At 34.5% G+C, this 14,813-nt stretch overlaps 1 long non-coding RNA gene across 1 annotated transcript; it reads left to right on the forward strand.

Moving 5' to 3' along the window:
• The first annotated feature begins 1,586 nt into the window (after positions 1-1,586).
• Positions 1,587-3,969, forward strand: LOC130590112 (uncharacterized). The gene is made up of 3 exons (XR_008967779.1): positions 1,587-2,232; positions 3,538-3,622; positions 3,749-3,969. It is a non-coding gene; the product is annotated as an uncharacterized LOC130590112 (long non-coding RNA).
• Positions 3,970-14,813: the final 10,844 nt, after the last annotated feature.

Raw genomic sequence — 14,813 nt, forward strand, 5'->3', positions numbered from 1 at the left:
TTGTTTGGATTTGTAGTTTCTATGGTTTTGTCATCTTGTTTAGAGTCACAAGATGTACGGATAGGAAGGTTGGTGGGTAAAGGGTTCATGAAAGTGCGAGATTGTGTACTTTGCATAGGCAAAATGTGCTCATAAAATTGCACATCCCTAGACACAAACTGTTGTTAGGTGATAAGATTTACAAGCTTATAACCTATTTGTGTGCTAGGATATCCCAAGAATAAGTAATGAATGCAAAAAACAATAAATGTGAATGTGAAAATCAATTTTCATTCAAGAGCTTAGGTTTGATCTGAGTGAGAGAGATGTCTGGGATTAATATGAAAATCGATATATGCACTAGAAGAAACATTTTTAGTCAGTGGCAAATCAATTTTCGGGGTATATGGAAGAAAAAAAGTTGTGGGCATCGTTGGCAAATAAGTATCGAATTTGGTTACTGCTGAGATGACCGTTCTGGAGGAGAAGACACATTCAACTATCATGTTGTCTTGTTGACAACATCATCACTGATGTCGTGGAGAAGGAAATCACATCTGGTCTGTGGTGAAAATTGGAGAGTTATACATGACAAAGTCTCTAAGCAATAAGTGGCTTCTGAAGTAGCATGTTCAATCTACGCATGAATGAAGGTACAACTCTTAAGGATCAGGTTAATCAATTAAATACGATTTTGTAAGAATTGCGTGATATTGATGTTAAGATACAGGATGAGGATGCTACTTTAATTCTGCTTGTTTCTTTACCATATGAGTCCTCATAGGGAGTGGTTCACTACTTATGAGCAAGTATATGGGGGAAATATTTCAATTGCTAACAATTCAGTCTACAAGACAGTTAGCATTGACTCGATCAAGATCCAGACACATGATGGTACATTATGCACATTGAATAATGTTAAACATGTTCCATAGATGACGAAGAATTTGATTTCACTTAGTTTGTTCGACAGTAAGGGGTTCAGTTTCAGAGGTGGGGGTGGTGTTGTGAATGTTTACAAGGGTTCAAAGGATGTGCTGAAGGGTGTCAAGTGTGGAACTTTGTATATTTCGCAAGATTCTTCTCTCTCAAGTTCAGCTGTTGATGCTTCAGCTGAAGTTCATAAGGAGGATATGACTTACATGCTAAAGTCGTATCACCTAATCAAAAATAACCTAAAGTCCAGTAACTAGTAGTTAGGGGAGTCAGGATCGAATCCACTGGGAGAAAGTTATACTATTGTATTTGAACTCTAATATTATACTAACTAAATCAGATGAAAATGGTTGGTTTACCAAACTAAGCGAATAACAGAATTAAATACGAGGGAATGAATCAATTAATAAAGAAATATGATCATGGATCACTAACTATTCATACAATACGAAAAATCAGGTACGAATGATAACTACCTAATAAGTCAATTTATCTAGGGAACATGTAATTTCTCTCGAGCATTACCTCCCTCAAAGATCACCTAAATGCTCTTGCATGGTCAATGATCACTCTGCCTAATGGTTGAGAGCCTATATGAAATATTTCCTCTCGAAGGAGATTCAGTATTGCGATAATAGAAATACAAGTCACGCTTAATTCATAAATCAAGCATGAACAATTCAACCATCCTTTAGAAGGTGGTCTTTTTGAACCTTATCAAAAGTTTCCAATATTAAAGAAACCACTTATTCCTATTAAGTGGTGATTTTGATTTTATATTTTTTTAAATTTTTTTTTCATATATATTCATGTACGTGTATATAATAACTAATATTACTAATTACTAATTAAAAAAAAAATCAACAGACCCACATATATATCCACTAAAAGTTAGTTATCTCTATTTTAAAAAAGTTAAATCCTAAATATACTATTCTTTAATTACTTGATTTACCTTTAATTTACTTACTCCATCGATCATTAACAAATTATTGCCCAATGTAATTTGAAAGCCAATAAAAAAAAAAAAAAGCCAAAAGCGTCTTCCTCAAACACGTCCACTACCGATAGAACAATACTGCACCACCCGCCTGAAATTGCGCCAAAATTCAATCGCCGGAAACTGTCGCTTTACCTCGCCGGCCAATTCGTCTGCCAGTGGAGTCAGGTTTGTCGTCCAATTACGTCTTCGCCGGTCTCTCAATTTCGTCTGCCAGTGGAGTCTTGTTCGATTACCACCACCACGCCGCAGCAACGCCACCACGCCCCAGCAACGCCACCACGCCATAGTGACGTAATTCGTCCGCCAGTATCCAGGTATTAAACTAGTTGAACCCAATTCATCTCGCCCTCCAATTTGTTTTGTTAGGGTAATTGAAATATATATTTTTTGATCGAAATTCTTGTTTAATTTGTTTATAGATTTTCATTATAAATTAAATTGTATCCTGAATTACAAATTATTTACATATACAACATGAAAAGATTCCAAGAGCTGTGATGATGATTAATCTGCTATTGATTAACACATCTTTTCATGTTAATCGATTAATCTGCTATCAAGTTAATCTATGATAACGTCTGCTATCAAATTTGAGTTGTGGTTAATCTGCTATCGATAAATAGAAGTTAAAGTTATGTTCTATCATCCATGATACTGGTGTTTTAGACTAAACACACTATGAAAATTGGAATGTATATCACATCAAACATGAGAAAACTTACTGTCCTACCAAGAATCAACTTTACAATATATCCTGGAAAACATGATGGATAGAAACAGTGAGATAAAAAGCATACTTTGATCAATTGGATAACAATTCTGTGTGTGAAGTGTTTTCAAGCTGAGTCCAAGATCAATAAAACCATCGTCCTTCTCCTGATTGTTTTTAGTGCTTGGTCATTTTGTTCTGCTTCTGCATAAGGGTACATATGGTTGCATCTCATCTAAAACATTTCTATTTTGTTATCAGGTGTTGCCCAACTAATTTTTCTGCTGTAAAATATGCACTTATAGTTCCTTAGATGATTTTAAATGAAAGTTGAAACTAGAAGCATGCTAATTTGGAAATGAATTAACTTCTATAAGTGGAAGCCCTCATAATTCAGTTCCATTAAATTTTATAAGTTCTGGTGTGCCTCTTTTGGGGTTGCATAACTTATATTGGTCCTTGAAAGTTGAATGTCATAAGCAAGCGAGAAGTATTCGAGATTGCCTGACTGAATAGACTATTAGAAATCTTTTCTCCTTTTTGGAATTGATCCACCAGAAAAATGAGATTATTTTGAAGACATGGAATTTCCTTAATCTCTTATTCCCACTTGATTTATAGTGTTTCTAATTTTACACTTTGTCGTCGTGTCTAATTGATGACCCCTAATTACTAGTCTACTTCGCTTTATAAAGGAAGATCAGCTATTTCAGAACAGGATCCAACTTATGTGGTTTAATATAGAAATGGTGTCTCTTTATGATGTCTACCAACAAAACGAAACAGGAACAATTCTTATATGAGATTGATATACCATCAATGAGTATGTAGTAAAGTACCCAAAATGATTTACATATATTTGAATCATAATATCAAAGTAATTACCTAACTATTCCGTGTCATTTTTTAGCGGATTCATAAGATTCAGCCACACATTTCGAATGGACATTAAGAAAATAAAAAAGAATCCGACAATCAAGTCGAAAAAACCTGAGGTATACTATGTCATTATTTTTTTATGGCAACTTGTGTTTATACTATGTCAATCAAGTGGAAAATATCAATGTACTAATTGTTTATTGCTTTTGGTATTCTCCTTCACTAAAAAATCTATGAATTAGTGTCCTCGTCAACACCAAGAATCTCATGACTGTGGTTATTATGTGTGCCGATATATGCTCGAGACTGTAGAGAAAAGGCGACAAGCAATTCCTGATAAGGTATCATTCTTAAGAACACTAACATTATATTTATGAATGTATTTGTTATGTGTCGATAAATTGTTTTGTTATAGCATATTCAGCTTGTATGTTTATCTATTTAATATTTTATATTTTGCAGTACTTTGGGGAGTTACAACTGAATTTTCTCAAAATAAGATTGATGAGCTCAGAGACTTGTGGATCAAATATGTGGATGAGTATAAACAAGTGGATGAAGAAGAATTGGAAGATAATGACCATTTTAATTAGGATGTGTGTATTTTCTTTTTGAGCGGGATTAGGGAGGTGCTTCTATTTTTGTGCACATGAATTGGAAGAAATGACAGGCCTAGGTGTTCTATTATTTTTTTTATAACTTAGTTGAATTTTTGGAATCTTTTAAATATTATATGTGATTTAATTGTAGTGAATGATATTAAATGAATGAAAAAGTATTCCAATTTTAAAGTCATTTGAATTATTTCAATACAAGTGCCTAAATGTTTTATATATATGTAAGGAGCAAGTGAAACAGATTGGAGAAGCGCGCGCGTATAATAATATTAAAATATTTTTATTGTCGTTTTTTTTTAAAAAAAAAAACAGGTTAAAGAGACCACCTTTTTTTTCGTTCAGGTGGTATTTTAAGGAATGACTAAAAAGACCACCTACATATTAAAAATGATTTCTTTGTAAGATAAAAAAGACCACCTATCTGTAAAATGTGGCGTCTTATCCTTTTTTCTTTTCCCTTATTTAAATTCCTAAATAACCACTTATTTTAAGGAAGTGGTCTCTTTTATCAAATTAAGAAACCACCCACAATAAGTGGTTATTTATCCTGAGAGACCTGTGAGCTGAAGACCACCTCTCATGTGGTCTCTAAATGAGATTTTAGGGGGTCTCTTTAGGCTTTATTGTAGTAGTGATGAAAACAATAATAAAATTAATATAATAATTCATACTTCAAATAGTTGCAAATAACTAAGAGATGAATCTAATCAATGATAGAGAAATGAATAAAGAAGATTACCAAACTTAAGAACTATATTGAACTTGCGACTAATCCAAAGGTTTGATCTGAATCCAAAGCGGAAAACAATAAACTAGGGTTCTTGAATTACTCTCTATAGTTAATTATGAAAAACAAAGGCTAAACCAAAGATGAATAAAAGATGTCTTAGTAATGTTCTAATTCTCGTATTTATACTAAACCTAAAACATAAAGGAAAAGTAATACAAAAATAGCCTAGAAATCATTAAAATATACGTGCTAGGCCAACCGCCCGATCGGGCCACACATGCCCAATGGAATCGGGATATAAATTTTATCTCAACTCAAAAATAGAACACGCTCGATGCAATCGAACAGTTCCCCTGATGCAATCGGGTTGCTTACACTAGTGGAAAAATAAGGAAGGGCTGCGCTAAAAAAGGCCCTTAGGGCTGCGCTTTTTGACAGCAGCCCTTTCAATAGCAGCCCTTCACTTTTAAGTAGGGCTGCGCTTTTCAAGCGCATCCCTTCACAAGTAAGGGCTGCGCTTTTTCGGTAAAAGCGCAGCCCTTCCTACCAAAAAAAAAAAAAAATTTTTTTTGACATTTTTTTACTCATATATTAATCTCACATTTTCTGAATTTTAACATTTGCATAAACTTTAAAGTAAACCATCCAAATCCAGAAGAGAAGAAATTATAGAAGAGAAGAAATTATAGATCTACATTGCAACTAAACCAAAAAAAAAAAAAAATGAACGAAACGAAAATGAAAAAAAAGGAACAAAAACTAAAATACAGAAGAGACGAAATTATAGATCTGAAAATACAAGAATTAATCAAAACAAAGATTGAAATTATAGATTTGAAAAGTCAAAAACTGCCTCCAAACATTGACCTAATAATGTTTAAATACATAAAACAAAACCCTAATACATAATTAAGAAAATAATAAAATTCGGAAATACTTAAAATGCCTAGTTGGAGCCTTAAACTAACTCGGATGCCTAGTTTGACTCGTTGGCCCGTTCCGCTTCCGAAAAGGTATCACAATAGGCAATCGGACTCCGTCGGCATGATTAGTGCAAATCATTTCAGGCTTTTTGTCGCGTTTCTGGGAGTTTTTGAGAGAGAAGGAGGAAAGGGAGGAGGGACGTGAGAGAGGAGAGAGAAGGAGGAAAAGGGAGGAGGGACGTGAGAGAGGAGAGAGAAGGAGGGATAATATATTTGAAGCCCGCTTAATATTTGAAGCCCGCGAATTTTTTATTTCAAATTTTTTTAAGAAGGGTTGCGCTTTTCTTAAAAGTGCAGCCCTTCCCTACTAAGTGAAGGGCTGCACTTTTTTTTAAAAAGCGCAGCCCTTCTGTTATGTAGGGCTGCACTTTTTTAAAAAGCGCAGCCCTTCACTAGTAAAGTTGCGCTTTTAGGAAAAGCACAGCCCTTCCGGCGCAGCCCTCCTTTTTTTTCCCCTAGTTTTAATTTCCTTCAACAGTCACACAACATCACACACAAGCACACCCGATAAGGCTTTAACATCAAATCACGAACGGGCGAAGGTCTTCGAACAGGTCGGCAACCGAACAGCTCGTTCGCACTCTTGGGCGCCCGATTGGGGTTGGGACGCCCGATGTGACCGGGCCTGGACGATCTTCTTGGTTCCACCAATTCATCAATCTTCGTTTGCTGAAAGGTCTCGAAATGTGTCCTCGGTTGCTTGGAACTCAGCATCAAACCTCTCCAATCCAGAGGAACGATTAGATAATAGTAGATATTAGGGAAATAATTCGCTAAAACCTGCAATTCGACACAAACCAGAAAACCCCGACTAGATTGAGAAAGTTAGCATAAAATAGCTCCTAAGAGCACCATTTGACATTCTTTTTAGCTTATAAGTAGAGTGAAAAACTCTATATAAAACATAACATCAATGACCAAGTTATGGATTTTATAAATTATGCTTTCATAAAAACTATTTAAAAAAGGTTTTGAAAGATGGGCCTTAAAAAAGTTACTTTAAAATATTTTAGGAAGTGCGCTTAATAAAACTATTAGAAAAAGGTTTTCGGAAATGAGTTAATAAAAAGAGTTAGAAAATTGATTTAGGCTTAAAACATTTTATTTTAGACTAGCTCTTTATTCTTTGTTCGATATAGACCAATTGGAGTAGGATATTAGACGTCATAGGGTACTAAATAGGGAGACACAACTATGTGTCTACAATTGTATATATATTGTTTGTGGAACTCTTCTCTGATGTAGTCCTAGTTGTTCAGCTTGCCTTTATTCAGTGATCTGAACCACTTGGATGGGTGTGCATCTAATGTTAAAGGAAAGACATAAGAAAACAGATCCTTATTCAGGCCCATGAGGGCCATAAAAATGGAAAAAACTCTCAAGTGGTCATCTGGGTCTAGGACCCCTATGAATTTTGGGAGGGCGCCCAATGTCACCTTTTTAGGGAGCTTGTCCCCTAGTTCAGCATCAATGATGTCATGGCCATGATTCCGACTCTCGAGTGCAAGAATTGACTGGATTAATTACTCGAGCTTCTCAAACCTCAATTCTGTCTCAGTCGTATCAGGAGGTGGTGGCGGCGGAGGAGAGTCCTCTTGCGCTTCTTCCTCAGTCAGTTTCTCTATCAGCTCCTTAATCTCTTTGTCTTGTTCTGTAAGACTAGAGTTCATCAGTTGAAGTTGGTCCATAATGGCACTGAGCTGTTCATTAGCGTCTCCCATTTTAGATGGTGATTCAGACAAGTAAGAGGATTCGCCTGATAATGTGAGAATGCGTTTGATGAGTCCGGGAGTAGGTTGACCTTGTATCCTTTCTGTTGGGTATTCCCAAGTTACAATCTCGTGATCCGTCCTGAATAAAAATCGAATCGACCTCGTTGATTTTAATGAATAATATTTTCGAAATGAGAAATGGAGATGGGAAGTGGGAATAAGAGATGAAAATGGGAGTTAGGGGTGAGAAATGGAAATGGAAAATGATTAGAAATGGGAATATAAATGGTTATGGATTTTGGACTAATAGGGACTTGAACATGATGGAGACATGTGCCTAACTATATGTAAATGCAAACATGGAATGGACTGGACCATGCAAGCAGACTGGACTCCACGATTGGGTTTAGCAGAGACTAGACTTTGAACCTATGGTTGATCAAGTAGGCTAGACTTTAAGGAACACAGGACAATAAGGGAGACTAGACTCTTAGCTTAAGGTAAGCAGGCTACTTCCTAGACTTTCAACTTACAATGAGCAAGCAAGCTAGACAACTAAACTTCGGAACATACATTAGACTAAGTAGGATAGACTAAAAAATTGTTTATGGACTTATGGAATGCTAGACTTTGAAATTACAGATGAGGAAGTAGGCTAGACATTAAGGAAGGATAGACAATAACAGAGACCAAACTCTTAATTTATGGCAAGCAGGATAGGAAACTAGACTTTGAACTTACGGGTGAGCAAGTAGGCTAGACAACTAGACTTCGAAACATACATTAAACTAAGCAGGCTAGACTCAAAAATTACCTATGGACTTAAGGAATGCTAGACCTTGAACTTACGGGTGAGCAAGCAGGCTAGACAAAAAAATTGCCTATGGTCTTAAGGAATATTAGACTTTGAACTTACAGGTGAGCAAGTAGGCTAGACACAACAATTGCCTATAGACTTAAGGAACGCTAGACCTTGAATTTATGGGTGAGCAAGCAGGCTAGACTTTAAGGTATGAACTTTTATAGTCCGAAGATAAACGATGGCTTACATAAGATGCAAACTAGACCTACGATATGAATTGACATATAGGTTTAACTTAGACTACGATTGGACTTATAATGGAATATACTAGGATTAGACTTGGATTGGGCTTGACATGGATTAGATTTCACCCATAGATGCAAATGAGCCTAGATTTTGACATTAGCTAGACTTATATAGGCCTAAGATCGACTCTAATGCTAATGAATATATGGACTCAAATTAGACGGGCCTAATATGAATGAAAAATGGACTCTAATGCATACGGGCTTAAAATGCATGCAAGTGAGTTGGACTGATTGGATTGATGTTTATTGGATTGAAGGTGTTTAGACTGGGCTTAGAATTTTTGAAATTTATTTTTGAAAGGACCCCCTTATCTTTTGTTAGGAAAATATGATGGATTAATTTTGAAAATATATTTTGTATTGAAATGTCGTGGTATGATGATGATTGGTAAATTTTGTTGAAAAAAGGTAGAATAGAAGAAGGTGTAGGATTGATTTTGAAAAATGTAACTTTTTTGAAATTGATGAATGTGGTAAGGTAAGGTTAACAGGGATAGTAAGGATGAAACCAAAAGAAGTAGACATGCATGACACTCCTAACTCTACCATGACCACTTTTCTAGATGCACTTTTTTGGACAAACTTGACCTTACATGAAAAGACTGTTTTTCTTGAATTAGGTGAAACTCCTAATATGATCACTTTTTTTTTTTGCTAATAGATAAGTGCCTATTTATACATATTTTTACCCTCTAATATAATACTTTTAGTGTCGTCTATTGAGTTATATGGGTTAAATATAATACTTTTAGGCTATTTCGGTTTAATCACTTGACAATTATTTTTTGTGTTTAAAAGATGAATTTGTGTCTATATTAATTATTTAGTGATAACCGATCTGAATAGAGTTCGGAAAGATGCACTAAATTCGAGTATTACTAATTTTGCAGGGCTGATATAGTATTTTGGTCATATCTCACTCATACGTAATCAAAATGAGATGATCAAGTGGCTACGAAAAGCTGAGATCGAGACCCACAACGTTCTAGAATAAAGCAAGAGCCAATTCAGCTGTTTACTTGGTAGAAATTGTGTTACACACCTACAACCCAAATATCTTAATTGCATTTAGAATTTGAAACATAAATGGGGTTGGCCCACTTGTACCAACTAGCAAGCAGCATCATGATTCATTGGAGAAGTCACACAGCTAAGTAAAAAGGGGCCGAAGGCCCAAGTATTCAAAAAAAAAAAAAAAAAGAAACGAAGAGTCAAAGGAGGAAACAAAGGGTTCTTATACCCTAAACCTAAGGAGGGCTGTGGAAGAAAAGGTGAGCCGCACAAAAGAGACCAGAGGGTTGTGGAAGAAATATAATGAAGAAGGCAGTGGAAGACGAGAGAAATTCATCCATAATAAGTTTTCTTTACTCTCTTCTTTCTATTTTTATTGTTTTCATGTCTAATTTAGAGTAGTTTTTACACTAGTAGGAACATGTAATTGACTATTTGATATATGGGTTTATGAGATTACGATTTTGTTTGTGTTATAAACAATTAGTTTCTTTTGGGTATTTATACAAGGTTTATTATCTGACTTTTAATTCATGTTTATTGATTTAGTTTGATCACCTAAATTATTTCATGTTTCCATTGTTAGATTAATTGTAGTTTTAATTAGGTTGCACTTTCTGGTCTAATTATAATTGCTAGAATCTTGTGTAATAATTGAATTCAATTGGTTGCAGCTTACTAGCAAGTTTGAGTTCAGTTGGTGGGTGTTTCTAATGATGTCAATTTGATACATGCTTTCATGGTTGGGTTAATTTAGATTGATTAGGATTAAATTTTTGTGCTTTCACGGGATTTAGCGAGTCAGAAAGATAAAGCTAGTAATCTACTTGCTTTCATGGAATTATATAGTTAACCAATCTATCCCAGGCTAGTCGATTGAGTCAATGATTATACCCAGTTACTATAGAAAGTTACATGTCTCCTATTAGTTTCTTAGTTATATATATTATAAAATCGAATTAATTTCCTTTAATTTATATATTCATATTTTAGTTCAACAATTTTAGTATAGATGTGATATCCAAATCCCCCATATGTAAATATATAATAATAATGATTTATATAGGTAAACAATTAGTTTAAGATAATAAAGAAGTCTCTGTGGATTCGACCCTTACTTTCTCTATCTATTTGTTAGAGTTAGTGTGTTATTTATGAATTTAATTTTGTTGCGGAACGACACGCATCACGAATGCAGAAAAACGAATATATGACTGTACGTAGGATCATCCATTACGGCGACTAAATCGACGAGAAACATGCGATGCACAGACTACATGCTGCGCAACATTGCTGCGTGCGAGGCACAACTGTGCTTCCGGTGCGGGAGTGGTGCACCAGGCGCAACTTATTGCACTTGGCGCACTAATCCCCGACACATTTTTAGGGGATTTAGGCGATGTATTGGGCAATTTACGATTTTCATTGTTGGTTAGATGCGATTTTAGAAACGACGCATAATAATGACAATTTGACAATATAATAACAAGCAAAAATTGCAATCATAGGCAAATGTCATATAACATGGATGCAAAGTTCCAACCTAAAGTCGAGTTCTATGTTTGAAACTATTGCTTAGGTTTAGGTTAAGGCTGAAAGGGTCCATGACTAACATATTGATCTCACGCTTCGTACCCTAGCTTAAAGAGGTGGCCACGTACGTGTAAGATGCGCTATAGTCTCAAGTTAGGAACAAGATAACAATGCAATGGTTGGGTAAGTTTGCTTATGACTAAGATCCAACACTATCGCTTAGGATGCTTCTTGGAAGGACAAAGCGCAAACCCCCGGGGGTGACCTCACACATAGAACATGTGCTAATGAGGTAATGTAGATTTTCCTTATGGTGGCTGATCAAAAGCCATGCATATGCAAAACTGTATATTATTCAATGGCTGAAAAATATGAATGAATCGTATTTTTCAAATTTAACCCACTCATTTAAAAAAATTATTTTTTTTAAAAAATCATCCGCATCGGAGTTGCCTAATTGTAGGCGTGTTTTTATTTCGACTACGTGGGATGAGCGCGTAATAGATTTGACTACCCCACTATAAAGGTTTTTGTATTGAATACGTTTTGAAGTCGCCACCAATTCTTTAAAAGAAGAATCATAAGCCTAATTGGATATTGGAAAATCGTAGGAACAAATTAGTGACTTATCCAATGTAGATTTCCCTATTATGACTCAATATATGGTCAAAATGAACCTAATATTGAGTTCAAAGGTGATGCCAAAGAATAATCATACAATATTTTAAACACCTTAAAATATTTAGTCTAGATTGGTTCGAAAAACACATAAAAAGACTAAATTTTTGTGATATGTTATTTAGGCAATGAATATTATAGGGAACCTAAAAAGTTGTCCAAATTAATCTGATTACTATTGGAACAGTTCTTTACGCCTTTGATTAAAAAAAATAACATGTGGGTGATAAAAGCAATAAAGCAGGACAATCATATAATATGCATCGAATGATCGGACATGCGTATAATTACATATAAAAATAAATAAAAAGAAATAATAAAGGTTTAGAATATACAGTACAATGATTTAATATGAAAAATCTACAACATGAAAGAAACTATTAGTAACTTCAATATAAAAATAGAGAATTTATTTAAAGACCCTCAGGATTATATCATGGTTTGGGTCTGCGAGATTCACAAACTTCTGGATGAGAAATCGTGAAGCTTGAAAATCTGAATGTATGAATGTATGTAGAATGATTGTATTTGTGTTTGAAAGGTGTGAATTTTGTACGGAGGTTTTGTAGTTCGTAAAAAGTTATTCGTAAAGTATTCGTCGAGTGTTATGTGAAAAATTCCGTCCTGAAAGTTGTACCAATCCGGCCTATTTATAGGGAAAACGACACTACGCCTCACACGCCAGCTGCGCCTGGCGCAGGATGACATGTCAAGCGCATGACATGGCATGTCCGGTAAAAAGCGTACACATTGAACGCGTTTTGAAAAAGACAAGAAAGAAACTCCGCGTCTCACTCAGAGAACTGCGCTTGACGTAACACTCTGAATGAGTCAGAAATCCATGTGTCAGGTGTAGATTAGTTCACCTAGCACAAGCGGACAGAGGTGCGCCGGACGCACAGGCTGCGCATGCGTAGGTTAGTGCGCTAGACGCACCAGTCTAACTCCTAACGTGCCTTTGCCAGCTTTTTATAAAACGGGATAAAATCTGATTTTAATTATATAATTTTTTTTATAAAAAATATTTATTTATTAAAAATAAATCAATTAATTATTGTTGAATAATTAATTGGACTTTTCAAAGAATTAAGCTCAAAATACAATTAATTATCATGAATAATTAATTGGGCTTGAAAATAGGGCTTTAACACTTTTCGAAATAATTTTGAATGGCTTTTTAGACTGATCTACCCGTGGAGCGGTACAATTAAGACCACTATACGTTTCATCATCGGATCCTTAAATGAGGGGACACGATTACGTGTATACATAGAGGTGTTGCGAGGCCTTAGTATTCCACGCTTTTTGTTACATGAGTGTGCTAGGGATTTTCCCGATGATAGTAAAATAAAGGTTCCTTTCGGGGCGCAACAATTCCACTACCTTAAGGAGTCATCGACATTCATTTCTAAGCTTGATATTGATGAATTCTTATGTGGGTTAGAGTTGAATGTTTCCATGATACGAACTTCAATAAGATAATATTTCCTCCGTTTTGTTTTAAATGCAACAAAGGGTATTTTTTTGTGAGATATAAAATATTCCTTTGTTGCATTTAAAACGAAATGGAGGAAGTAAATAAGTATATAGATATACATATACATATGTTCAATTAGTATTCAATTCAACTTCCATAATAAGTAAGTTTACTTTTAATCGATATGATTTCTAAGGTTATTTTACAATGAATTGCTTGGAACACCAAGTGATACAATGTTTGGTTGGATAGGTCTTAACATAATACGAGATGACAATTTCTTAAAAGAAAGTTGTATTGAAAGAGTATATATACGAGTTTCAAAGCATCATCTCGTTTATGATATCATTAGATCATATTTGTCATGTATATTACGAATTATGCTTGTTAAATCCGCTTTATTTTTATTATTCGATAATTATATTCACTTTTTAATTGTTCTATGATTAATAACTATATTTTCTTGTCGTAGTAGCTTTGGTTGGACACTGATTGCGATATGTTTGTTAAGTAACCAAGTCTACCACTTTGATTCTTTGCGCCTATACGCACTTATTCATATTACACATTGTATATAATGTATATAATGTATATAATGTATTGATGTAGTATGATGAAGCATAGTAGTGGAGTAGGACTTTGAGTACCAAAAGCTCCTATTTGGATATCAGTTAAGTAACATGACTAATTTGCTTGTCCTTATATATAAACACTTTCCACCACATACTTATATCCACATCTAACATGAATGTCATTAGATGCATGGTTTGGTGAATTTTAGTGTCCGTAACAAGATCATGGAGTTCCATGTGGCTATTATGTGTTGAGGTACATGTTCGATATCGTCAACCATTCCACTAACATCGATGATCTTCAAAAGGTATGTAACTTATTAGTATATATTAGTTTAGGTTAAATCGATGGGTAAGTTAATTGGTATGGAAAGCAAAGTAGCACATATTTGCAAAAAATGACCACATTCTACCCTAAAACATGGTAATTTTATGAATTTCATATAAATATGAGGAAATACAACTAGTGGGTAGATTTTTAGGCTTGTATTTGTTGTTGGTTGAATTTTGGGAACGTAAATGCCATTTTAGACCTATTTTCGCTTTTTCACTTCCAATTCTAAGATTTTGAGTCACTTAACTCCAAATTATTTTTCAAAATAATAATATGAGTTATAATATAACTAGTCTAAAGATTTTTAGGCTTGCCTTTGCTGTTGGTTGAATTTCGAGAACAAAAATGTTATTTTAGGCCTATTTTCGCCTTTTAGCGTCCAATTATTAGATTTTAAGTTATTTAACTCCAAATTATATTTGAATAAGATAATATAAGGTATAATATAACTAGTGTATAGATTTTTAGGCTTGTATTGTTGTTGGTTGAATTTCAGGAACGAAAAGGTCATTTTAGGCCTATTTTTGCCTTTTCAGTCCAATTATTAGAT

The sequence above is a fragment of the Beta vulgaris genome, chromosome 9 (assembly GCF_026745355.1).
Source record: "Beta vulgaris subsp. vulgaris cultivar EL10 chromosome 9, EL10.2, whole genome shotgun sequence".
Lineage (NCBI taxonomy): Eukaryota > Viridiplantae > Streptophyta > Magnoliopsida > Caryophyllales > Amaranthaceae > Beta > Beta vulgaris.